This window comes from Artemia franciscana, chromosome 13 (assembly GCF_032884065.1).
Source record: "Artemia franciscana chromosome 13, ASM3288406v1, whole genome shotgun sequence".
Classification (NCBI taxonomy): Eukaryota; Metazoa; Arthropoda; class Branchiopoda; order Anostraca; family Artemiidae; genus Artemia; species Artemia franciscana.
In genome coordinates this window covers 5,079,387-5,106,399 of record NC_088875.1, presented here as the reverse complement: position 1 = coordinate 5,106,399, position 27,013 = coordinate 5,079,387, and the positions used below count along the sequence as shown (strand labels likewise).

Here is a 27,013-nt window from a genome sequence, read left to right as displayed (position 1 = left end):
TTAACAGTTTTACTGCTTCAGCAATTTTTTTCATGATACCTCCCATCTTATGTAATGCTAAGACGAAGGATAAAGTGAATACTCCTCCAAACTAAGAAAATATCAACAACAGAATTTTTTATTCAAATCCCACAAGTTAAAAGCACTTCGAGTGACATCACTTCAATTACGTTCCTCTAGCACGATAAAAAATAAACATCTTCGTCTGAAAGTACTCCAACAAGAATTCCAAAAGGAAAATAAAAATATTTCAAGTGAAATAACTTCAATCAAGTTTCTTAATAATAAAAAAAATACTTGGAGACATCACTGGGATATCGAAGACTCTAGAAATTCTAAAATAATTAGCTAGCCTCAGGTCCTGTCTCTGATACAAAACTAACATGAGATCCCCCATTCCTGATTTAGATAATTTAATCTTAGGCGACATTTTAAAATCAAACATAAATACAACTAAGCCGTATTTTATTTCTAAGAATAAAATATAGGTTGATGTGTTTAAATTTTCATTTTTGAAAAACCTTAATAAAGCAGGCAAGGGCTGTGAGAAGGTTAAGCAAAGTGTGCGTAGACAAAGGATAGATGGGGGCTTAGCGATGAACTAGCTTAGAAATACCTACTATCTGCATAGTGTTAAGCAAAAATTTAAATACACTATCTAAACAGCAAGAATCAGAGTTTAATAACTCTACTGCGTCTGATCAGTTTTTTTTTCTATCCTGGAAACGTCAAGAAGCTAATCCATCTTGACCCTTAATAAAAAAAAAACATATTTCGCTAACTCTGAGTTCTGATATGAGCCAGTTTTTTTCAAATCTTGCAGTTGATAGTCGAAAAAATTGTAGATGATAGTTGAAAAATTACTAATTAGGAAGAATTGCCAATTTAAGCAAGATATATCTACAAAACTAGCTCAAGCAAACAGTCTCATGGTATTTTCTAATGCCCGTAGAATTTTAAAAACTACGGTTACTAGAAACTGAGATTGCTTGAAAATTTCTTAGAGAAATACAGTTGTATGCTAAAGGTTATCAATATAACGGTTGTTGGAAAACTATTGAGATTATTATAGATTAGTCTCTTATTTTTAGCAAGCCAGCTAAGAATCTTTTTCTGCTCCTAAGAAAACATCTTGCATTTTTGGTGTCGGTTTCATGTTTTGACAACTCTTTATGCACATATTGCGTAATATGCGAATCAGTAAAATAATTTTCGTGGATTTTTAGCTTGAATCTTGTTCTTCACTTCCACAAGAAAAACTTTGTTGCCATGTTAACGTCTACTTACAAAATAAATTGAGCTAGGTTCGTGATTCCTTCTGATCATCAGCAATTGTATATTTTTTTTATGTAATTAAACACGCCAAAAATTTAAAGATACATAGTTTATTTTTTAGGAGATGGGTGGCCCCCTTTTTTTCATTATATCTGTTATCACCTGGTTTCACAAGCTAGTAATTACAGTTACGTAAAGCATAGTGAAACTGAAAATGAGAGGAATGAAGACAAAACATGAACCAATCAAGGTTCAATCGGGTTTAATTAAAAAAAGGAAATAACTAAACTTAAAGTACACTGCTCTGTGACAAAACTCACGGTGAGACCCATAAATCTCAACGTGACTATACTTTGCTTGATCTCAATCTACTATAATTTGCCTGAGGTGGGAATAAGGTCAAGTCCTTTATAAAGGAAACTCCTGGTAGTGCATGTCCCTGTCCCTTCGGAAATTTCCTGATGATGATCATGATTACAGATAAATTATACCCTCCTCCCCTTCTATATTTATCAGAAGACCATCAACTTTTCGAAAACGTCTGATGAGTCCCAGGATATCTTCCACCAATTATCATGTCAAAACAGAGAGGTATTATTTTTCGCTTTTTCGACAAAATGATTTTCGATATAAATTAAAACAACTTTCGCTAAAGCTTTTAAAAGTTTATACAATATCATAAAAACCAACAGACATTTAACAGTTTTACCGCTTCAGCAATTTTTTTCATGATACCCTCCATCTTATGTAATGCTAAGACGAAGGATAAAGTGAATACTCCTCCAAACTAAGAGAATATCAACAACAGAATTTTTATTTAAATCTCACAAGTTAAAAGCACTTCGAGTGACGTCACTTCAATTACGTTCCTCTAGCACGATAAAAAATAAACATCTTCGTCTGAAAGTACTCCAACAAGATTTCCAAAAATAAAATAAAAATACTTCAAGTGAAATAACTTCATTCAAGTTTCTTAATAATAAAACAAAAAAAAAAAATACTGGGAGACATCACTGGGATATCGAAGACTCTAGAAATTATAAAATACTATAAATTAATAAAATTCTAGAATAATTTCCAAATTATTTTCTGACAGTATTTTTATCAGCGAACCTTATGTCCCGTCTCTGATACAAGACTAACATGAAATCCTCCATTCCTGATTTAAATAATTTAATCTTAGGCGACATTTTGAATTCAAACATAAATACAACAACTAAGCTGTATATTATTACTAAGAATAAAATATGGATTGATGGGTTTTAAATCTTCATTTTTGATAAACCTTAAAAAAGCAGGCATGGACTGTGAGAAGGTTATGCACAGTGTGGGTACACAAAGGATTGATGGGAGCTTAGATGAACAAGCTGAACTTAAAAATACCTACTATCTGCATAGTGTTGAGCAAAAACGAAAATACACTATCTAAAGAGCAAGGATCAGAGTTTAATAACTCTACTGCGTCTGATCAGTTTTTTCTATCTGGGAAACGCCAAGAAGCTAATCCATCTTAATCCATAATAGAAAAACCATATTTCGCTAACTCTGAGTTCTGAAACCATATTTCGCTAACTCTGAGTTCTGATACGAGTCAATTTTTTTTTCCACTAGGCATATCCTGCATCGCCAAAAGAAAAATATGTCTCCATGGGGCAAATATTCAGTTCATATTTCGGGTGAGAGTTGAAAAATCACTAATTATGAAGAATTTAACTTTCAATCAGGAATACAGGGAAGTCAGTGAGTAACGTCACTTAGGCGTTTTAACTTCTTAAAATCTGCCATCTTAGGCTAAAACTTAGACAGCTTAATTAAAATACTAAGCGTCCAAATTTCGAGCGGGTCAAGATACGTCCAAGGTAAAATTAGTTCAAACTGTGTACAGAATTAGTAATTAGTGCTTAATGTAGCTCTTAAATATGCTACACTGCATATAAAATCACTAGATAATTGACACCACTTGGTAACAATAATTGGTAACAATTGGTAAAAAATTGGTAACAATAAAACACACACTGTAAATGTGAATTTAAATGAACGTTGTCTTAGTTAAACTAAGAGAGACTCTTTGACAAAGATGAAATCATTGGCTAACCAATCTGGATGAGTAATCTCTTGAACCATTTTATAGCCTCGATCTTCCATATGTTCCCTAATTGCTGCTTTCCCTTCTGCACTGTGAATAAATTCAACCGATAAAGTCTGAAAAAAAAAGAATCTTAATTAAAATCGTTCCACACAGATCCAACCACTGAGTAATCTTTCTAAGTTGGAAGGGGTTCTCTGAGCCAGTGTCAGCACGGGTATATTCCTCCTAGCCTCCCTGAGTGCGGATATTTTTACTGCCTAAGTAAATATCAATTTAAGAGAGGTGTATACTGACCTGCTAAGTGTAAAAGACGTACCTCAATAAACCTAATTTTCTAGCAACTAGAATTTCAATATATCCATATCCCGTACCTACTTAAAACCAACAATATAGTCCTAGACATAAAAAGGGGATATCACACCTTTCAAAACCCCAAAAATGTCAAGCAATCATATATGTTATAGTTGGCGAATTATATTAGAGAGAGTAAGGACAGTAGTCGAAAAATTTGGAGATGCCATCTTCTTTAAGGAAATATACTAGTTGATTTCGGCTGGCCTCCAGGTTAGGTGTAACCTCTAATCTTACTGGGAGGAGCCCAATAGCACAGTCGGAATTATACTATCTACTAAATTTTCTGAGATGCAAATAAATCTTTGGACAGATATAAACCAATTCTATCGGCTACATGCTAGAATAAAAAAAAGCGGTTACGGAGAGGAAAAGAGGGAAGGGGAATGGACTTTGAAAGCCCTAGTCATGAAATTCTCTATCTTCATCTTTGTGTTTTCAAAATTGAGCAAAATCATCATTTTGCGCTTTCTGCGAAAACCTGAAAGATGCCGATGATAGGTTTTATCAGAAAACAGCCGATTTTCAATGCTATTCTTATTTATTTGTTTTGTTTCTGTTTATTTTAAAGTAATTGCACTTTGGAATTTTATGTAATAAAACTCAGTAAAATAAAATTAAAAGCTGAAATTATAACGAACATGACAATGATATATATCACACAACATTATTAACTCGGTAAAGAGTGTTGATTCTTCCATGTATTTTCGTTCGGCCTACTCCCACTGAGTGGAATGTTCATAGATATTGGAAACGGACTCACTTGTTTAGAGTCAGTTCAAGTGCCTTTTCAAAGAGTTGAAACTAATTGTAAGGCAACCTGTAACCACTTTAATGTCCCGTCTACCCATGTGTACCAACACAGTTCAATAAGGCATGGAATCAAAATTTCAAGACAGATGTTTTATTAAAAAGTCTCCAAAGCCAAAAAAAAATCATTATGCCTTCAAGGCAACATGATCCATGTTGCCCCAAGGGCTAGCGCCCCGAATCATACAAATAACCAATTTAAAACAAACTGCTACTACTACTAATAAAAACCTGAAACAGGACCAATCTAGCTGTGACCAACACAGCTGCAAACGTTCCTGCACCGCCTTAAAGGTTCCATGGGTATATTTAAAATCATAGTCGTACAAGGATTCTTAATCAGTATGATTTGAGGGCATAAAAAAGGTCTTGGGCCGATATACCCCCTAAACCTGGCCTAAATCCACATATGTAAATATGTTGCATCTCTTTCAGGTCATGATCATTCAAGGATTCTCTATTGATTTATCCTAAATGATCAGAGGTTATTCATTCTAAACCGTATATACAAATCTATGTCCCCAATCACCCAAAATAAAAATACACTAAGTAATTATGTCACAAACGGTTTAGCTATCACAGAGTATGAGTATCCTAAATCAAAAGAAGCTAATTATGTATTTCATTGATAGGGCTTTATTTTTGCCACAGCTGATATTTTCAGGTTTTCCTTGCTGATTATAAATCTGAGGCTAATAAGATAGAAAATAAAACGTTTATTTGTCATATGTTGTCAAATATGGCTGGTTAAATTCCAGAATTAGCCAGTAACTGCTTCTCATATCAATCAAATTATAAACTACAATAAAATTTTGAAGTTCGATTTCGCTGAATAAATTATACCGTAATCCTACCTTGGAGTAGCTTCTAAAAGGGCCTGTCTTCTAGAAGTGAGCTAAACTGAAGAAAGTACAGCTGAATCAGTTGAAAAGATGATGTCTACCAAAAGCGTCTAATTTTTTGAACATATTCTAAAATTTTGAAAGTACTGATCATAAATCATGAGTATTTCAGTAACCTTCAAAATGTCCGTCAAAGTTTATTGATATAAGAAAATCTACGGAATTTAAATAAAAAACAATGAAACGCTTCTAAAAGAAACAGAAATCCCGAAGAAAAATAAACTATCAGATTTCAAATTTTGGAAAATCCTATATTGGAGGTTCTAACTCTTTATCCACAAAAATGCGATTTTTGTATTTCTCCTGAGAGCGATCATGCCTATTTATTCTTTTTTGACATGGATGATCCTGTCAAACCAATGGCTGTAGAATATATAGAGACAAGTTATTCGAAGATGTTTAAAATTATAGGACCTTTCTTAAGCAGAAACAGGATTTCACCACCGTCAGTACCGAAGCAGCAAAGATTTCAGCACCGAAGTGCTGACTTCCCCATTTTGTCCTGCAAGATGACTATTTTGGTCTAAACGGGACCACATAGTTTCTGATCCTTTCTCTGATATTGGCCTTTCACTTAGTATAGATAAATGTGAGCTTCTTCCCTATAACTGTACTACTGCTACTCCCCTTCATTGTAATAACTTCACTATCCCTCTTGTTGATTGTATTCGTTGGCTTGGTATCTCTATTAAATAAAAAAAACAAGTTTTTTGAAATGAAAGTAAGGAGCGACATTAAAACTTAAAACGAACAGAAATTACTCCCTTATATGAAAGGGGTTTTTCCTCCTCGACACCCCGCTCTTTACGCTAAAGTTTTTTATTGTTTTAAAAAGTAGAGTTGCGAGATGTATTCGTTGGCTTGGTATCTCTATTACTAACAATCTTTCGAGCTTACGTCAGCGTACTGTTTGTGATATAAGCAAAAAGATTCAGATTGGTTATAAAAAAATTGTTGCAAACAGAGGGAAGTGTAATAGACGTACGCTGGTTAAACTTTATTCTACTTTTTGTGATCATTCTGTCCTTTATGCTTCAGGGTCTTTTCCCACTTCTTAATAATGGTAATTTAAAAAAATTTCGGATAAATTATTTCAAATTTTGCAAATTTCTTCTGTATCTTCCACCTTGCACAAAAAACCGGACTCTTGTTAGAAAATTTTCATTTCCTGATATAACTTCAAAGTTGGAGATTCTTCACAGAAAACTCTCCAGTACAGCTTCTGCGCGCCTATCCCCTCACCGTCGTCTTATCCGTTTTTTTCGTTGACTTTGTGTGTGTATTTGTTTTTCTCTTTGTTTTTTTTTATATTTAATCTTGCTCCACCATATTTACTTTATTTATCGTGTGGGTGAAAAATAAAATAAATAAATAAATAATGCAATCAGACAGAAACTCTGATACAATCAGCCGGTTTAAAACTACGAAACGTCTGTTAGTGTAGCCTCCCATTTTTAGATTCCATACTAAGGCACGTGCATTCTTTTTCTTGAACAACTCTGCATTCTGAACGAAAAAAATGATGTTTTTCTGGATTTTAGACAAAGCTGTTCGGCAAGTTCTTATGAACAATCACTCGACAAATGAAGGTCGCTTGTGGTGTCTGACTAGTTTTTAGCAAGAAATTAGACATTTCATTTAGCCACCAAGCAGTAAGAACATAATTAGGAAATCCCATATTTATAGGCAATCACGCCGTGATAGAGGTGGCGAGAGAAAAGTAAGCAGAAGGGGGGGGGGAGTTGGTAGCAAGAGCCATGGTACCCGCCAGGCGTGCCCCTTAGATTGTGGGGAGAAGATAGTCAACCTTCAACGCTTCCCTTACTTTTCAAACAGTTCGTGGTAACGAACTGTAGTAAGGAGCGACCCGGCTCAATAGTAACCAAAACTCTAAAAAATGGAATTTTGATACCAATAGCTACATCAAAGAATGGAATTTTAATGCTGATTTTAAATATATATAAGTTTCATCAAGTTACCCATCAAAAGTTACGAGCCCTGAGAAAATTAGCCTTATTTTAGAAAATAAGGGAAACACCCCCTAAAAGTCATAGTACGAAAATCACACCATCGGATTCAGCGTATCAGAGGACCCTATTGTAGAAGTTTCAAGCTCCCTATCTACAAAAATGTGGAATTTTGTATTTTTTGCGAGAAGGCAGATCACGGATGCGTGTTTATTTGTTTGTTTTTTTCCCAGGGGTGATCGTATCGACCCAGTGGTCGTAGAATGTTGCGAGAGGGCTCATTCTAATGGAAATGAAAAGTTATAGTCCCCCTTTTTAAGTGACCAAAAAAATTGGAGGGCACCTAGGCCCCCTCCCACGCTAATTATTTTTCCCAAAGTCAACAGATCAAAATTCTGAGATAGCCATTTTATTCAGCGTAGTCGAAAAAAACCTTATAACTATGTCTTTGGGGACGACTTACTCCCCCACAGTCCCCGTGGGAGACAAGTTACAAACAAGCTACAAATTACAAACTTTGACCAGTGCTTACATATAGAAATGGTTATTGGGAAGTGTACAGACGTTTCCAGGGGGATTTTTTGGTTGGGGGGAAGGGTTGAGAAGAGGGGGATATGTTGGGGGAACTTTCCATCGAGGAATTTTTTCATGGGGAAAGAAAATTTCCATGAAGGGAGCACAGGATTTTCTAGCATTATTAAAAAAAAACAATGAAAAAATAAATATGAAAAAGTTTTTTTCAACTGGAAGTAAGGAGCAGCATTGAAACTTAAAACGAACAGAAATTATTACGCATATGAGGGGCTCACCTCCTTCTAATACCTCGCTCTTTACGCTAAAGTATTTTTAGTAACTTCAACCATTTATTATACGGCTTTTCTGATTCAGGGGTCATTCTTAATGAATTGGGACAAAATTTAAGCTTCAGTGTAAAGAGCGAGGTACTGACGAGGGGGTGAACCACCTCATATATGTAATAAAAACATGAGAATACAAAAGTTCGTTACGTAAGCTAATTTATAAGTTACGTATATCTTTTACTAATAAAAACATTCGTGAAAAATTAAAAGCTCTAGTTGCCTTTTTAAGTAACCAAAAAATCGGAGGGCAACTAGGCTTCCTCCCCCGCTCTTTTTTTTCTCAAAATCATTCGATCAAAACTATGAGAAAGCCATTTAGCCAAAAAAATAAATATGCAAATTTCGTTTTAATTATTCCTCTGCGGAGAGCAAAAATTAAAACATGCATTTATTCTAAAACGTTCAGATATTAAATAAGAACAAATGACAAAAATAACAATTAGAATAACAGATAACAAATAGAAAGGCAATTTTTTTTTACTGTTTTAAAAAGAAGAGTTGAGAGAAAGAGTCAAACTTTAGCGTAAAGAGCGGGGCGTTGATGAGGAAGCAGCCCCTTTCATATACGAAGTAATTTATGTTCGTTTTAAGTTTTAATGTCGCTCCTTACTTTCAGTTGAAAAACCTGTTTTTTTTTATTTAATTTTCTCGTAAGGAAACCAACAGTTAGATGGTGGTTTCTACACATGCGTGTCCAGTTTTGAATTTTTGCGCAACATTTTTGGGATATTTTCCAGCGCAACCTTTTTGGGATATTTCCATGATGTGTTGTGTGGTTTTTTAGCGCGCAAGGAGGAGCTACTCCTCTTTGTTATAGTTGATTCTTGTGACGTACCAGCTATCCCTAATGAACCAAGCACCATTGAAGCATCTCGTTTAAACGAGTGCGTGAGGATGTTAAATTTTCTTGTTGAACAGCAGGAAACCTCGATACAACCCCCAGGCCCTGTAGTCTGGCCCTCAGTTCTAGCTCAAGCGCAACCTTCTGTTCCTGTTGTGTTAAGCAATGTTCCGAGCAACTTGAATATTCGAAACCCATTTAATCCATGTGAGTTTGTGGAAAAACTTGGTTGTGCTGATAAGGTCCAGCATATTGTGGCTAGAAAAGACAAGATAATAATACATATATCTGACGAACAATCAGCGGCTGCTGCTGTTGCTGCAATACCGAACACGCTAAATATTCGAGCAAAGGTTGTGAGGCACGAATATGGCATTATCCGGATGGACCAAAACTATGATGTTTCCCAAATACCTATTCTTGTTAGCAGTGTGAACAGTGAAACCATATTCGATAATACGTCCGTAGTCCAGTTAAAATTCATATTGAAAGATGAATTAAATCGTGCTGTTAAACACGGATTGAATATGGTTTATTTCAAGTTACGTTGCCGATCAAGAAACCGATGCAATGTCACAATTGTCAAGGCTTTGGTCATTTTGCTAGAGATTGTTCTAACCCACCTAAATGCAGCAAATGTGCCAGTAATAATAGCAACCGTAACAGGAGCTGTTAGGCGCAGTCCTTTACCTGTGCCAACTGTGGTGGTAGTCATCAAAGCAACAGTCTGACGTGTTCAGAGGTCAAGAAAAACCTTCCTGTTCGAGGGCATGATTTTAGAAATGAAACTTTAAGCCGTGGGTGTTAATATGAGCTCCAGTCCCAGTGAAATGATTTCTGTATTTTTCAGAATATTAATGGCGCCCGGGAGACATTAGGAACTCTTGAGGAACCTCTTATTTAAGTATTATATTGTTTGTTTAGCCGAACACTTGCTCAATGTGGACATTTCTCCAAAGCTAGAAGTTTCGTCTGATCATTTATTTTTTATTAGACCTGCTAAAACTGAGGCCGTCCAGATGGCCGTCCATATAATACATAATACACCGTCCATTTATATGGCCGTCCATATAAACCAGATGGCCGTCCATCTGGTGGCTTATTAGTTGCCGTAAATAAAAAGTTTAGATGTAGTTGTTTTGAATCTAGAGATCTATACCTCGCAGTTGATTTAGGTAGTATTGTTCATATTCCAACTAATTATTGAAATTCAGCATCTAGCCGACAATATGCGTCAGCTTGTGCGTCCCTGTCAAAATTACTGCATAAAGTTAAGTCATCAAATAAACGCTTGTCATATGTGGTGACTTAAACTCAGACCTCAAAGATACTGCTGCACCATTTACACAGTTGCTCCTTCCTTCAATGCCAAGCGACATATTTTAGCTTTCAAAGTCTATATCTTTCTCTTACGTTCACCATTCTGGTTCCACTTCCGATCTTGATTTTGTTCTCTCAAATCTGGAACTTCAGAGTGTTATTGCTGACGTATCTGATGATATGTGACTGGCTACATACATTGAAAGTTTTGTATGGATTTGTTTATTCCACAAATCATTCAACAGCCTCAGTGGTGGAAGATACATTGGGATAATATTGATATATCACTATATCAAAGTGTTTTGGATTCTATGCAGTCTAAAATCAAAATCCCTTTTCACCTTCTTTCTACAACGCTGAAGGGCAGCAGCCTTGATTTAGATTGCTATCTTACTGAGATTACTCATTAGATCAAAGTAGCCGCCTCAGCGGCAGTACAATCTGTGAGAATTAGGGTTGGTACACGGAAAAGGACTGGAGCGGTAACCCAGAACTACAAATTGCTAAGAACCGTCACAAGTTTTGGTTTAAGATCTGGGTGGATTGTGATTGCCCCAGATCTGGTTTAATTTTTAGGATCTTTAAATCGACTAGAAAATTTAAATCGATCTTTTAAAGCCATTTAGCCCCCAAAAATTAATATGCAAATTTGGTTTTAATTATGTATGTGCGGAGAGCCAAGATCAAAACATGTATTAATTCAAAAACATCTTAATTCATCTCCTTCCTTTTCTTTGAAAAGCTTGTTTGTGGAAAAATATGTTGTAAGTAGTTTCCGTTTGTTTCTTCTTGATATAGTCTTTTAGCGGAAAAAATTTTATATTTCCTGTTTTTTTTTCTATTCAAAACCATAGTTTTGCTTAATCTTTAAAGAAAAAGTTTTTACACATAATAAAAGAAAAAGTTTAGTTACATGTCATTCTGATTAGCAATCTGAATTGTAAAAATCTGCATTTGTACTGATAATCCTTAATAAAACTTGCATGGCATTAATGCATTGCAATAATACATTGCATTGCATTGCATGGCATTAAAACTTGCATGGATCTTTAAATCGACTTTAAGTACTGGAAAGCTGTACTGCTCTTCAAGAGAAGGCAAGTATCTATTCTGTCTCATGATATCCGAAATCATCCGCAGCTACTATGGAGCAAAGTGTCAAAGTTCACTTCACCGTCTTGTTCACGTTCTAACCCTATTTATGTAAATACCTGGGAAAAACATTCCTTCTCTTTATTCTCTGATAGCCTCTGAACCACTGGACCCCAATTTTCGGCAGAATCTCTTTCACCATTTTTCTCAACTGAATCATAAACGAAATCTTGATTTTATTACACCATCATCAGTTCTTACGCTAATTCGTCTCCTTAAAAAAGGCAAAGCTCCTGGTTCTGACGGACTCCAACCTGAAAATTTGATTTATGGTACCACAAAACTAGTCGAGCATATGGCGTTACTTTTCTAAGCTTTTTTTTTGCGGAGCAATTCGTACCGATTGCACTATGCGAGGGCATTGTGACGTGTGTCCCAAAAAAGAATAAGGACCCTCAATCTTTTGACTCTTATCGTCCAATTACAGTTTGTTCAGTTATTGCAAAATTATTTGAAAAATGTTTCTTTTAAAAATCTCGAATAGCTGGGATCCTGGAGATTATCAGTTTGGTTTTCGTGCGGGTCTTGGTGTTGGGAATGCATATGCAGTTTTCATGTCTATTTTGGACAGGTATGAAAGAGTGAAGAAACCTTTATATATTTGTGCAGTAGATATTTCTTCTACTTTCGATCCTACACTCTCAAGCTATATTAGTACTTTTGAGGAGTGGGGTAAACCCATTCATTTGTGCCTCTTTTTGGCAATGGTATCAAAATTCTTCTATACGTGTCCGCGTCGAAAACATTTATAGTAGCCGATTTTCTGTGCATCGTGGAGCAAAACAGGGCTCAGTGTTAAGTCCTGCAATATTTAACAATGTCATCCACTCTGCAACCCGCAGAATACCGCAAATAATGCAACCAGAATACCATTTTCTTATCCAGCCATCTATTGACGCAGGTCTCTTTTTGTATGCAGATGACATTCTTCTGCAGTCTGATGATTTGCAGTCACTGCAGGCTGCTGTGAACAGTCTTTATGCCGGATTGTCAGACATCGGGCTGTCAGCCGCTTCTACTAAAACCAAATTTCTCGTTTTGGGCTGTCATCACCCGCCCGGTTCAAAAATTCAGGTCTGCCCAGATTCAATTTTTACCAGTGTGTCCCTCAAGTACCTTGGACTTGCATTTGGGACCTCGATTCGAGCAACAAGGTCACTAATAATAAATATGCTGAGAGAGAAGTCGAGAAAGTCCTATGGACGTTTCTCTAGAGTTAAAGGTCAATTTGAGAATAAAACGCTTGGTCGGCTTTATAACTCATTTTTTGCTCCCCATGTATTTTTTCTGGTGCCATAACGGAAGTTTTTACCTCTTCAGAACGTCAACAAATTCGGCCAGTCGTATTTGTTTCCAGTGTATTTGATGGTAAGACCGAGTTGGTTCCAGTGGTAAGACATGTAGGGGACTTGTAAGTAATAACCGTCTGTTAGGCTACAATCATCAGTATTGAAGAGGGGTTTGTAACTTTTGCTTGTTGGTGTAGCCTACCCATACTCACTATAACCTAGAATTAAGTGTTTATGCAACGGGTACAAACGATAACGTAAAACAACGAGGCAGTTTCGTAATAATTAATAGAGTGTCATCTATGGTATTTTGATCCTGAAAAGTTACGAATAGCTTTATAATACCAACTAGATTATATAAGATATTTTTCCTTGTCTTGATCCGTCACGATGTCTACGATTGAAAAGGATAAAGTTCAACTGGCTGCAGAGTCAATTTAGTCCCTTCTTTCGATATTCTTTTGTTATTGTTGTTTTTTCAACGCTGAGGAATAGCCTTTGATCATGTGATTACTGAACGCGTTCTTCTTTGAACATAAGGTTTTAAAAGCTTCGATAGTCTGACAACTTCAGCCTTTGACCGATAGTAAAGAAACAAAACCAAAGCGTTGCTCTCGCAACACTATTCGGCGAAGCCGGACAAAGATTGCCGCAACACTTCACGTTGCTCTGGCAACGTACGTCTAATTTACTTCTGGAAACCAACCAAAAAGCAATCAAGGCAGTCAACGAAGTTCGTGACTTATCAAATTCCAGAATACGTTGCAAATACGTTGCTCTACCCCGTTCAAAATGTTAAAGAAATTTCATACTGTTTTCAATTTCAAGAGCCAAGATTAGCTACATAATCAAACAGTTCGTGTAATGAACTGACTTTCTCTTAACTGTAAAAAATCTTTAGCGTAAAGAGCGGGGCGTTGAGGGGGAGAAGCACCTTTAATATACAGAGTAATTTCTGTACGTTTTAAGCTTTAATGTCGCTCGTTAGTTTCAGTTGAGAAGGCTTTTTTTAATTTCATTAAATAATGAAATCAATTCTTCTATCAATTCTTCTATCAATTCTTCTTTTTAAAACAGTAAAAAACTTTAGCGTAAAGAGCGGGGCGTTGATGAGGAAGTAGCCTTTTTCATATACGAAGTAATCTCTGTTCGTTTTAAGTTTTAATGTCGCTCCTTACTTTCAGTTGAAAAAACTTGTTTTTTTTTATTTAATTTCTGAACGTTTTTGAATCAATGCATGTTTTGATTTTGGCTCTCCGCAGAGGAATAAATAAAACGAAATTTGCATTTTTTTTTTTTTTTTGGCTAAATGGCTTTCTCATAATTTTGAACGCATGATTTGAGAAAAAAAAAGAGCGAGGGAGGAAGCCTACTTGTCCTCCAATTTTTTGGTTAATTTAAAAGGCAACTAAAACTTTTAATTTTTTACGAATCTTTTTAGTAATAAAAGATATACGTGACTTATAAATTAGCTTACGTAAAGAACTTTTTATTCTACTGTTTTTATTACATATATGAGAGTGTCCGCCCCCTCGTCAGCACCTCTCTCTTTACACAAAATCTTAAATTTTGTCCCAATTCATTAAGAATGACCCCTGAATCACAAAAGCCGTAGAATAAATAGTCAACATTACTAAAAATACTTTAGCGTAGAGAGCGAGGCAATAGGAGGAGGAGAGCCCCTCATATGGGTAATAATTTCTGTTCGTTTTAAGTTTTAATGCTGCTCCTTACTTAAAAAAATTTTCATATTTATTTTTTCATTGTTTTTTTTTAAATAAATGCTAGTAAATCCTGCGCTCCCTTCATGCAAATTTTCTTCCCCCATGACAAATTCCTCGATGGAAAGTTCCCCCAGCATATCCCCCTCTTCTCAACCCCTCCCCCAACCAAAAAATCCTCCTGAAAACACCTGTACACTTCCCAATAACCATTACTATATGTAAGCACTGGTCACGGTTTGTAACTTGTAGCCCCTCCCACGGGGACTGTGGGGGAGCAAGTCGTCCCCAAAGATATAGTTATAAAATTTTTCGACTACGCTGAATGAAATGGCTCTCTCAGAATTTTGATCCGTTGACTTTGGTAAAATAATTAGCGTGGGAGGAGGCCTAGGTGCCCTCCAATTTTTTTGGTCACTTAAAAAAGGCACTAGAACTTTTCATTTCCGTTAGAATGAGCCCTCTCGCAACATTCTAGGACAAATGGGTCGATACGATCACCCCTGGGAAAAAAATACAACAAAAAAACAAACAAACAAATAAACACGCATCCGTGATCTGCCTTCTGGCAAAAAATACTAAATTCAACATTTTTGTAGATAGGAGCTTAAAACTTCTACAGTAGGGTTCTCTAATACGCTGATATCTGATGGTGTAATTTTCGTTAAGATTCTGTGACTTTTAGGGGATGTTTCCCCCTATTTTCTAAAATAACGCAAATTTTCTCCGGCTCGTAACTTTTGATGGGTAAGACTAAACTTGATTAAACTTATATATTTAAAATCAGCATTAAAATGCGATTCTTTTGATGTATCTATTAGTATCAAAATCCCATTTTTAGAGTTTTGGTTACTATTGAGCCGGGTCGCTCCTTACTACAGTTCGTTACCACGGACTGTTTGATAACTATTAAGAGAAATGGCTTTGACACTCAAATAGTTCAGCGAAGTACACTGAAGTAAAAGCGTCCAAAACAGAAACATTAAACTTACAAAAATTTTTACCGCTAATTCTGCCTTTTTGCAAATTATGTGATTTGGTAAGATCTTTGAAGTCCTTCAAACGCCTTTCATAATTCATTTAATATTTGCAATTTTGTTGTTATGGAAGAGGCGGTTTTAGAGGAGGGGAAGCGGGGATACTAGCCCCGGGCGGATAAGTTTTTAGGGGCGCAAAATTTTAAAGGAATGATCTAGCGGTTATAATCATTTTGCGATTTTTGAAATTTTATTTTCATCAAATTAAAGTAAATGGCACAGTTGGCAACAAGTATAAGCAAATTAAATCCGGGATTTTAATTTTTCTCATATATTTATTACCATTCCTTGAAAATAAATAGTAAGAAGACCGAATTTCACCAATTTTAATGTTTTTTGTGATATTCTGTATTCAAATTTCGTCAATAAAAGAAAATTTTGTTAATAAACTTAAATTTTGTCCGAATTTGTCTTGAAATTTATTGAGAGACACTGGGAAGGGGGGGGGGGTAGTCAAGAATTTACCCACAAGGCAGTTAACACTGAACCAAAATATAATGTTTTACTAGGCACCTGTAAATTACCTTGAAAAAAAAAAGGCTTAAGGGGATTCGATACCTTAATATCTCGTCCATTATAAAAGTTTTAGTTTGTGTGACTAAACTATGTAGAATTGATTGGGCGTTCTCGGTGTAGCTTGTAGAACTTGTGTAAGAAATTATAACAAACGAGAGCATATATCTACTTTCCCAGAAATCTTGCAAATACCACTGAGCTTCTCTCGTTTTGGGCCGGATTTGGCCGGACTTCTCTCGTTTTGGGCCGGACTTCTCTTGTTTGGGCCGGAAAAAATATTAGTTTTGCTGAAATTTATGTCATTAGAAAGAGTAAGATTAGTTTTTCAATTAAACGGAACAGAATTTTTTTAAAGTTCAGGAACAGCCTGTTCCTATAAGTATTCTAGCATACCTGTTAGGAAAATTCAAAAGAAATGTCATTTGATCAATTTTGGAGCGTTGGGAGCTCCCTGTTGTGCTACCAACTTTGATTGAAAACCTTGTCAACGCAGTTTCACTGCGTCTTCAATGATATTTCATAGTTAAACTGCAAATTCTTAATAGCTTTGAATTATAACTAGTCGCCTGGTAGAAATTGTTTCGTCTTTGAGATGGTCAGCCAACTATAAGGTTCACAAAATGAATTTTTAAGGTATCAAACCCTTTTAAAAGCACAGCTGATTTAGCGAAGTCAATTGTTTTTTTGCCCTGTATTTTATGGCCGCTATGGCTTTCGCATTTCCGTGTCTTGAGTTTTGGCTTTTCTTTTAAGAAAAGAGACAAGATGACGCTGAATTTTCTTTTTACTTTTTTTGACAATATTTGCATCCTAATAAAAGTTTTAGATAGCTACAATTATACTTTCTGAATCGATAAACAATAACCAATTATCAAACAGTAACGAACTGTATGTAACGAAGCGGCTCAATAGTAACCGAAGCTCTAAGAAACATAGTCTTGACAATAATAGATATATCAAAAGAATCGAATTTTGATGCTTACTCAAAATAAGTAAAATTGACCAAATTTTATTATACCCATCAACAAGTTACGAACCTGAGAAAAATCGCCCGATTTTTGAAAAATGGGGAAACATCCCCAAAACATCAATGATCTTAATTAAAATCAAAGCACCAGATTCAGCACACCAGAGAACCCTACCGTAAATGCTTCAAGCTCCTATACACAAAAATATGGAATTTTACGTTATTTGCCATAAGAAAGATCACGCATGCGTGTTTATTTGTTTTTTTTTTTTCAAGGGGTAATCGTATCGAACCAGTGATGGTAGAAGATCGAGAGAGGGCTATTGGATCGGAGATCAAAAGTTATAGTGCTCTTCTTAACTGATAAAAAATATTGGAGGGCAGCTAGTCCCCTTCCAAACTCAATTTTTTTAGCCCAAAGTCAACTGATCAAAATTTTGAGAAAGCCATTTTTTCAACATAGTCGAAAAATCTAATAGCTATGTTTTTGATGATGAATTAACCTCCCACTGTCCCCGGGGGAAGGGCTGCAATTAATGAACTTGGTCCACTGTTTACATATAGCATTGATTATTGGGAAGTATACAGATGCTTTCCTGGGGGATTTTTCTGGTGGAGAGGGGGAGGGGGGTGTACGTGGGAGTATCTTTCCATGGAGGTATTTTTCACAGGAGAAGGGAATTTTCCAAGGAGGGAGAGTCGGATTTCCTAGCATTATTTATAAAACGATGAAAAAATAAGTTTTTCTACTGAAAGTAAGGAACAAAATTAAAATGTAAAAAGAAAATAAATTATTACGTATACTAGGGGGATCCCCCCTCGTCAATACCTCGCTCTTTACGCTAAAGTTGTTTTTTGCACTGTTAAAAGATCTTTTTATTCCAATTAAACGGCGTTTGTGATTCAAGAGTAATTCTCGAAGAATTGAGACGAGATTCGAATTTTAGTGTAAAGAGCAAGTTATTAACAAGAGGCAACTCACCCCCTCCCATATACGTAATAATATCTGTTCTTTAAGTTCTAACGTTGCTCCTTCTTTCAGTTGAAAAAACTTGTTTTTCCAATTTAATTACTACACGCTTTAGGAATTATTTCATTTTATAGCCTTAATTTGATTAAACTAATTAACCTGATTAGCCTAATTAACGTTTTATAGCCTAATTAACCTTACGTTAAGTTTTATGGACCATGAAGCTCAAACTGTATTATTCAGTATTATGCTGCCATATGCAGTCGCAAGAGTAATAAAATTTTGAATGGGTTTGAAAAACTCCTTTTAAGGCACATTTTATCCGGACTGAAAGGGTGCATAAGGGGGAAACTCAGTACCACTGACCATTAAATAACATTTTTAATTTTGTTTAATTATTAATTTATTAATTAATTTTCAATTAATTAAATATTAATTAATTTATTAATTTAATAAAATAAAATTTTTTTTACTTAATATTTTTATTTAATTTAATAAAAAATAACATATTTTTACAAAAAATAACATTTTTAATATATCTTAATTTAACACTCGTAATTTAGCTTAATTTGAGAAGTGTAGCATTTATAATTTAGCCTATCTAGCTTAATTTAGCTTAGAACTAATCAGCTAACCGGCTATTACAAGCTTGAAGCCGGATATGGAATTACAGTGTCTCCATATATTAATTAAAAAAACTTTCCGAAAAGAAGATTTTCACAAAAAAGTAAAGGCCGTATCAAACTTCAAATCAGCAGATACAAAACCTATTAAGATACAAATTCAGAACGAATGGAAATTACTGTTAAAAATATATGAAACCCAAAAGGAACAATAATTAGATAAATAACCATAGCAAACAAACAAACAACAGGTAATAATAAAAATGAATAAATAAATCTTAAGACGAGTAAAACTGGAATCTATTATGCAAATCAAGCTTGTGATGAAAAAAGTCTTTTACTATTAGAGAATAAATAAAACCCGAAACGAACAGAAATTAAATAAATAATCATAGCAAACAAATATACTACAGGTTCTAATATAAATGAATAAATAAATCCGAAAACGACTAAAGCTGAAATCTAATATGCAAATCAAGCTTAAAAAACTTTTACTATTAAAAAATAAAAGAAAACTAACAGAAATTAAATAAACAATCATCGGTTAGAACTAATCGGCTATTACATCGGTTAGAACTAAACCACCTATTACAAGCTTGATGAAGGATATAGAATTGCAGTGTCTTCATCAAACAGTTGGTGGTAACGAACTGTAGTAAGGAGCGACCCAGCTCAATAGTAAACGAAACTCTAAAAAACGGAATTTCGATGCTAAAAGATATATCAAAAGAATCGGATTTTTATGCTGATTTTGAATATATAAGTTTCATCAAATTTAGTCTTTGTCATCAAAAATTACGAGCCTGAGAAAATTTGCCTTATTTTGGAAAATAGGGGGTAACACCCTCTAAGAGTCATAGGATCTTAACGAAAATCACACCATCGCATTCAGCGTATCAGAGAACCCTAATGTAGAAGTTTCGAGCTCCTATCTACAAAAATGTGGAATTTCGTATTTTTTGCCAGAAGACAAATCACGGGTGCGTTTTTTTTTTTTTTTTTTTTTTTTCCTGGGGTCATCGTATCGACCCAGTGGTCCTAGAGTGTTGCAAGAGGGCTCATTCTAACGGAAATGAAAAGTTCTAGTGCCCTTTTTAAGTGACCAAAAAAATTGGAGGGCACCTAGGCCCCCTCCCACGCTCATTTTTTCCCAAATTCATAGGATCAAAATTTTGAGATAGCCATTTTGTTCCGCATAGTCGAAAACCATAATAACTATGTTTTGGGGGATGACTTACCCCCCACAGTCCCTGGGGGAGGGGCTGCAAGTTACAAACTTTGACCAATGTTTACATACAGTAATGGTTACTGGGAAGTGTACCGACATTATCAGGGGAATTTTTTTGGTTTGGGTGTGGGGTTCAGGGGAGGGGGCTATATGGGAGGATCTTTCCTTGGAGGAATATTTCATGGGGGAAGAGAAATTCAATGAAAAGGGCGAAGGACTTTCTAGCATTACTATAAAAAAAACAATGAAAATATAAACGTGAAAAAGTTTTTTCAATTGAAAGTAAGGAGAAGCATTAAAACTTAAAACGAACAGAGATTATTACGCATATGAGGGGTTCTAAAAATACTTTAGCATAAAGAGCGAGGTATTTAGGAGGAGATAAATACTTCGCTCTCATGCTAAAATTTTTTTTAATAATTTCAACTATTTATTCTACGGCCTTTCTGATTCAGGGGTCATTCTTAAAGAATTGGGATAAAACAAGATTTAGTGTGAAGAGCGAGGTATTAACGAGGGGACCAACCCCCTCATATATATAATCAAAAATATAAGAATATAAAAGTTTGTCACGTAAGTTAATTCTTAAGTTACGTATTTTTTTTTTTTTACTAATAAAAACGTTCGTTAAAAATTAAAAGATCTAGTTGCCTATTATTGAGGTTTTGAATCCAAAGACTACGAACTCAAAGTCAAAAGTCTTTAAGTATCTGGTTTTTTGCTACGGGTACCGTGACACCCAGTTTGTTTTCGAGTCACAGCTTATGCAGTTTGAAGCAAATAAGGCTGAAGCTATGAAATCTACTAGCAAGGGTGTAAAGGGAGCATTTGATGATTTTATTCATCAACCGAACATTTATATAGAACTTTGCAAAGAGAAGCTAAAAACCCAAATTCCAATTCCTGGGCAACAAACTATAGCGGGATCGTCGGCTATTATTACTCGCATTTCCGCGACAGAACAGGAAATCCAAAGTGTGATGGAAAATCTTGCTAAAAAAATAGACGAAAAGCTGGATGAAAAACTAGTGGCCACTGCTGCTGGTAGGCAGTCTCTATCCAGTGACACTTTGCATGCTATAAAAGCTCAGAGTTCAACTATCGTTAGTGAAGTTTATTCAGCTTTGATTGTTGAGTTTGAACCGAAATTCTTAGCCCTCAGTAACGAGCTGAAATTCCTAAGAAATCAAATAATATTTCTTGAGGAGAGAGTTAAGAATGCAGAGCAGAAATTAGATATGTATGATCAGGACTTAAGGCTAGATAGTCTTCTTTTCAATGGTATCAAACAGCCTCCAAGTAGTGACTTAAAGTCTGTAATCGGGGGTGTGATTCGCAATAAAATGGAAATATCTGAAGTGTCTGATGGTGATATTGTGGAAGTGAGAAGATTTAAAATAAACAGTTCTACAACTCGTCAAGATGCCATAGCTCCGGTTCTGGTCAAATTCAGGTCGAAAGAAATTGCCCAAAAAGTTTTTAAGCTTAAGTCGAAACTAGTGCGCACTGGTGTATTTGTATCAGAAAATTTAACAAAGCAGAGACGGGATATTCTGAACCTAGCACGTGAAAAATACGGTAATAAACAAGTGTGGTCTGATCAAGGCCGAATTTATATACGCCTTGCGAGTGATGCTTTCCCCCGTCGCCTATGGTCGTTGCAAGATGTCGCTTAGATTTTTTTTTTTTTTTTTTTTTTTTTTTTTTTTTCCAATAGGAATCAGTAGGCCTACAGTTTATATTGTTCTTATTTCTTGATAATTAGTTTTGCCGTTACACCAGAAAGATCGGTTGGATGAATTAGAAAATAATGCTTTAGATGTTAATGAAATTTTAGAGTGTAAAATTGCTCAAGATAGTGTTGTAAAATGCCCTGAGCCAGTAAGAAAAAGTCAGTATGTATCATTTGAATTTCCAATACGGAAAGAAAATAAGAGTTTTCGTGTGTCTGAATGGAATTGTCATGTTACGTCATCGTCTGAGGATATTGAAAATTTTTTGTCTGCTATGAATAGTAGTATTGATGTATTAGGTATTTGTGAAACGTTTTTATCTATGGACAGCTATCTCTCGTCTTACATTTTTCCAGGTTACCAAATGATTTCGAAGGTTAGAAATCGGATGAGACAAGGAGGTTTGTCTTTTTTGTTGAAAAATGGAATAAAATTTGAAGAAAGGGATGACTTATGCCTTTGGATTGAAGGGAAGGTGGAAATTTTTTCTGTGGAAATTGCATTTGTTGAGAATAAAAAGATAGTAATTTGTTTGGTTTATAAGCCACCTAGCACTCCCTCGGTTGAATTCCTTGATTTATTTGATGATTATTTATGTAAACTTCTGTCTGTAAAAAATGAATGCATAATCATGGGTGATTTTAATTTTGATTTGTTATGTTTGAATAGCTATAATTTTGAGTTTTTTAACTTGATGTTATCGCATGGTTATTTTCCAATGAATCGCCTTCCTTCTAGAATAGCTGAACATTCTGCTACTCTTATTGATAATGTGTTTCTCCCTTCAAATTTAGTTCCTGATTCTTATTGTGATATCATGATCCATCCGGGATCTGATCATCTTCCTGTTTCATGTACGATAAAGCAACGGATCCCGACTTGCGAAAAGTCTAGGCGTAAACTTATAAGAGATCTTCGGCCGGCAAATTTACATGAGTTCCGTGAACAAATAAGTGTAATATCGTGGGAGAAAGTGTATGAAGAAACGGATCCCTCGCGTGCCCTCAACAACTTTCTTGGGATAATTACTCCGATATTTGAGTCTGCTTGTCCCTTGAAACTTACTAGGAAAAAAGAACGAGATATCCCCCGAAAACCCTGGATTGATGATGAAGCTGTTGAAGCTATAAATGCTCGTAACGCTTGCTTCTTTAAAAGTTTAAATGACTCATCTGAAGAAAGTAAAAATGAATATATTCGTCAACGAAATTTAGTGAACAAGTTAAGACGTTCTAAAAAGAAAAAAAATATTACATCGAAAAATTTAAAGAACAAAAAGGTGATATGCGGGGCACTTGGCAGACCATTAACGGCGTGATTAAAGGCACAGGTAAACATTATGGGCTCATAAATGCTATCACTATCGAGGGTGTTACATTGACTGATAAGCAGCAGATTGCTGACGAGTTTGGTAAATTCTTCTCGGGTATTGGAAGTAGAATCAGGGAAGACACTTCTCACGGAGACCCAGCGAAAAGTGACACGCTCTTTGAAGATAATCGAGGTGAGCATCATAAATTTCAATTTGAAAAAGCGTCAGTTGAAGAATTAACAAAAATTGTGAAGAATTTAAAGTCAAATGCTGCTGGTATTGACGGTTTGAATCTGAAAGCATTCAAAGTAGTTTCAGTGTATCTACTACCATGTCTTCTCTACCTCGTTAACCTGTCACTTGAAGTCGGCCAATTCCCTGAAGCGCTTAAGCAAGCAAAGGTCCTACCACTGTTCAAATCAGGCAATAAGCAAGATATGACGAACTATCGACCTATAAGCTTGTTACCACTATTCTCAAAGATATACGAGAAAATGGTACATCGACAGCTGTATGAATATTTAGACAAGCTCGGAATATTAAGTGAGTCACAGTTCGGTTTCAGAACTAAACATTCAACTGTTCATGCGGCATACCATCTAATGGAGTGCGTTAATAGTGCCCTTGAAAGGAATCTTATCCCTTTTACTATGTTCATAGATTTTAAAAAAGCATTTGATACCGTTGATTTTAATCTTTTATTAAGTAGGCTAGCTTGTTTGGGAGTCCGTGAGAAGTGTTTGAATTGGTTTAGGTCTTACTTGCATGGTAGGTCCATTAAAGTTATGATAGATGATGTGGTAGGGAAACCCTTCAATGTGAATTGTGGAGTGCCCCAAGGTTCGGTATTAGGACCTTTACTGTTTCTTATATACGTGGATACAATGCGTTTTTACATTCCTGGTGCCGTAGTTACATCATTCGCAGATGACACAGCGCTTACAGTGATTGGGGAATCTGTCGAAGATCTTATAGAGATAACTAATGTAGCTTTGGAGAATTTATCTCAGTTCACAAAGCATAGTTTTCTTGCAGTGAACACTGAGAAGACTAATTATATGATATTTAGTCGTATTGGTAAAGTTGTAAATAACTGTCATAGTATTCTTTTACAAGGTGTTTCCATCAGTCAGGTTTTTCAATGTAGATATCTAGGATTTTATTTTGATGTAAATTTTAGTTGGATTCATCATTGCAAAGTTTTATCTTCAAAATTGGCTCGCGGAGTTGGTATTTTAAGAAGATTTCATGATTTTTTTCCTCTACATGTCCTGAAAGCAATTTATTATTCAATTGTCCATCCTTATTTAGTGTATGGTTGTTCATTGTATGCAAGCAATTTTTCTAGTCATGTAAAAAGGGTCCAGATTATGCAGAATAAGGCAATTAGAAGTTTGGGTGAGTATCTTGCGTGTGGTAGTACTAGAGATAGTTTTAGAGATTTAGATATCTTGAATATTGATTTTATCAAATCTCAACAGATTACAATTTTTGTATACCAGGTTTTAAATGGATTGTCTCCTCAATATTTTAGAAGTTTTTATCGATATAATTCAAATTACCACGATTATTCTACTAGGAGCTCTGATCAGCTGACTAGTGAAATCGGGCATACAACGCGATCTGGGTTTATGATTAAACATACAGGTGTTGTTATTTGGAACTCAATTCCAGAGAGTGTTAGGTGTTCTGAAAATCTTATGTTATTTAAAGTAAGAATAAAAAATTATTTTTTGAATAAATTATAAATTATATTGTTTAAATTTTTATCCCTTTTTTTCTTTTTTTATGATGAGAGATGGCTGTTTAGAGATTGTATAGTGTTTCGTCTTTTTTTTTTTTTTTTTTTTTTTTTTTTTTTTTTTTTTTTTTTTTTTTTTTTTTTTTTTTTTTTTTTTGAATGAATAGTTATCATTTATTTGTTGTAGTTTGCTGCTGAACAGGGACATTTTAGGTCCCTAATTTGAGCAGTATATTATTGATTGTAAGTGCAATTTTAGTAATTTTTATTTGATGAAATAAACGCATACCTACCTACCTACCTACCTACCTACCTATACGGAGTAATCTCTATTCGTTTTAAGTTTTAATGTCGCTCCTTACTTTCATTTAAAAAAACTTGTTTTTTTTTTATTTTATAGCAAATGAATGCTACTTGTTTCCACATTTTTTGGTGCATTAACTTTCGTACATTGCAAAATGCACGTTATTCCGCGACACCTTGAGGTCTGGGTTAAATTCATACCTTATTAAATTGCTTAAATATAGGATCCCTGATGATCCTAGTTTGAACTTTGCCTACATCTCTGTACAGATCGAAATATTTTTGTTTTCATGGTTTCTGAATTCCCACTAAATGAGAAAACTTCAAAACAACATCAAAAATTCGGATGTGATTCAAAATGGACATGATGAGAGGGTTTTACAAAAAAGATTACATAGGGCATCCCTCTCCCACAGATTTTGGAGGAATTCCTTTTTTGGGATATTTTCGTCCAAAAATGCTTTTTCGTATTTTCTTTGAAAATTAAAAAAAGTAAAGTTGTCTCCCTCTACCCCCCCCCCATAGATTTTGAAATATATGATAGATTTTGATGCATGGACAGTCATTTGAGCTCTATAGTTACTTGGCGAATCAGGAAAAAACTTCTAAAACTAGTATAAGTCATGATACGTCCGAATTTTCATCTGACAATAGAAGGCATGTGCAATTCCTACGTATTGGCAAAATTACCAAGTGCTACCACAAAATAATCAAAATAGTACCTTGGCTGTCTATTTAAAGTAGAGTATAATATAGTTATCCCATTGATAAAAAAAAAAAAAAAAACAAGAGCTAAGAGCTCATAAGGAACTTGTGACGAGGCGAGAAGAGCTAAGAGCCAAGAGATCATATAGTATGAGCTGTAACAAAATGCTATGAATCAATAGATTGATTTAAAAAGGAAAATAAGAGGCTTAATGCCGGTCAGGATTTAAAATAAGAGCTCTGAGTCACGATGCCCTTCTGAATATCAAAACTCATTAAGATCCGATCACCCACTCGTAAATTATAAATACCTAATTTTTTCTAATTTTTCCTCTCCCTTTAGCCCCCCCCAGATGGTCGAATCTGGGGAAACGACCTTATCAAGTCAAATTTTGCAGCTCCCTGACACGCCTACCGATTTTCATCGTCCTAGCACGTCCAGAAGCACCAAACTCGCCAAATCACTGAACCCCTCCCCCCAACTCCTCCAAAGAGAGCGATTCCAGTACGATTCTGTCAATCACATATCAAGGACATTTGTTTATTCTATCCACCAAGCTTCATCCCGATTCCTCCACTCCAAGTGTTTTTCCAATATTGCCCCCTCCAACTCCCCCCAATGTCAAAAGATCCGGTCGGGATTGGAAATAAGAGCTCTGAGACATGGATTCCTTCTAAAAATCAAATTTCATTAAGATCCGATCATCTATTCTTAAGATAAAAATACCCCAATTTTCACGTTTTCCAAGAATTCCGGTTTCCCCCCTCCAGCTCCCCCCAATGTCACAGGATCTGGTCGGAATTTAAAATTAGAACTTTAAAGCATAAGATACTTCTAAATATCAAATTTCATTAAGATCTGGTCACCCTTTCGTTAGTTACAAATACCTTAATTTTCAAAATTACTCCCCCTCCAATTCCACCAAAGAGAGCCGATCCGGTCCGGTTATGTCAGTCACGTATCTTAGACAGGTTTCTATTCTTCCCATCCAGTTTCATCCTGATCTCACCGCTTTAAGTATTTTCTAAGATTTCTATTCCCCCCACTGCCCCCCCAATTACGCTTGATCCGATTGAGATCTAAAATAAGAGATCTGAGTTACGAGGTCCTTCTAAATATGAAGTCTCATGAAGATCCGATAACTCCTTCGTAAGTTAAAAATACGTATTTTTTTCTTATTTTTCAGAATTAACCCCCCCCCCCCAATAGAGCGGATCCGTTCCAGTTATGTAAATCACGTATGTAAGACTTCTGCCTATTCTTCCCACCAAGTTTCATCCCAATCCCTCCAATCTAAGCG

At 35.3% G+C, this 27,013-nt stretch overlaps 1 pseudogene; it reads right to left on the bottom strand.

Annotated features, from left to right (window-relative positions):
- Positions 1-3,103: 3,103 nt before the first annotated feature.
- Positions 3,104-27,013, bottom strand: part of LOC136034423 (protein Star-like) — a 57,290-nt pseudogene continuing 33,380 nt past the window's right edge.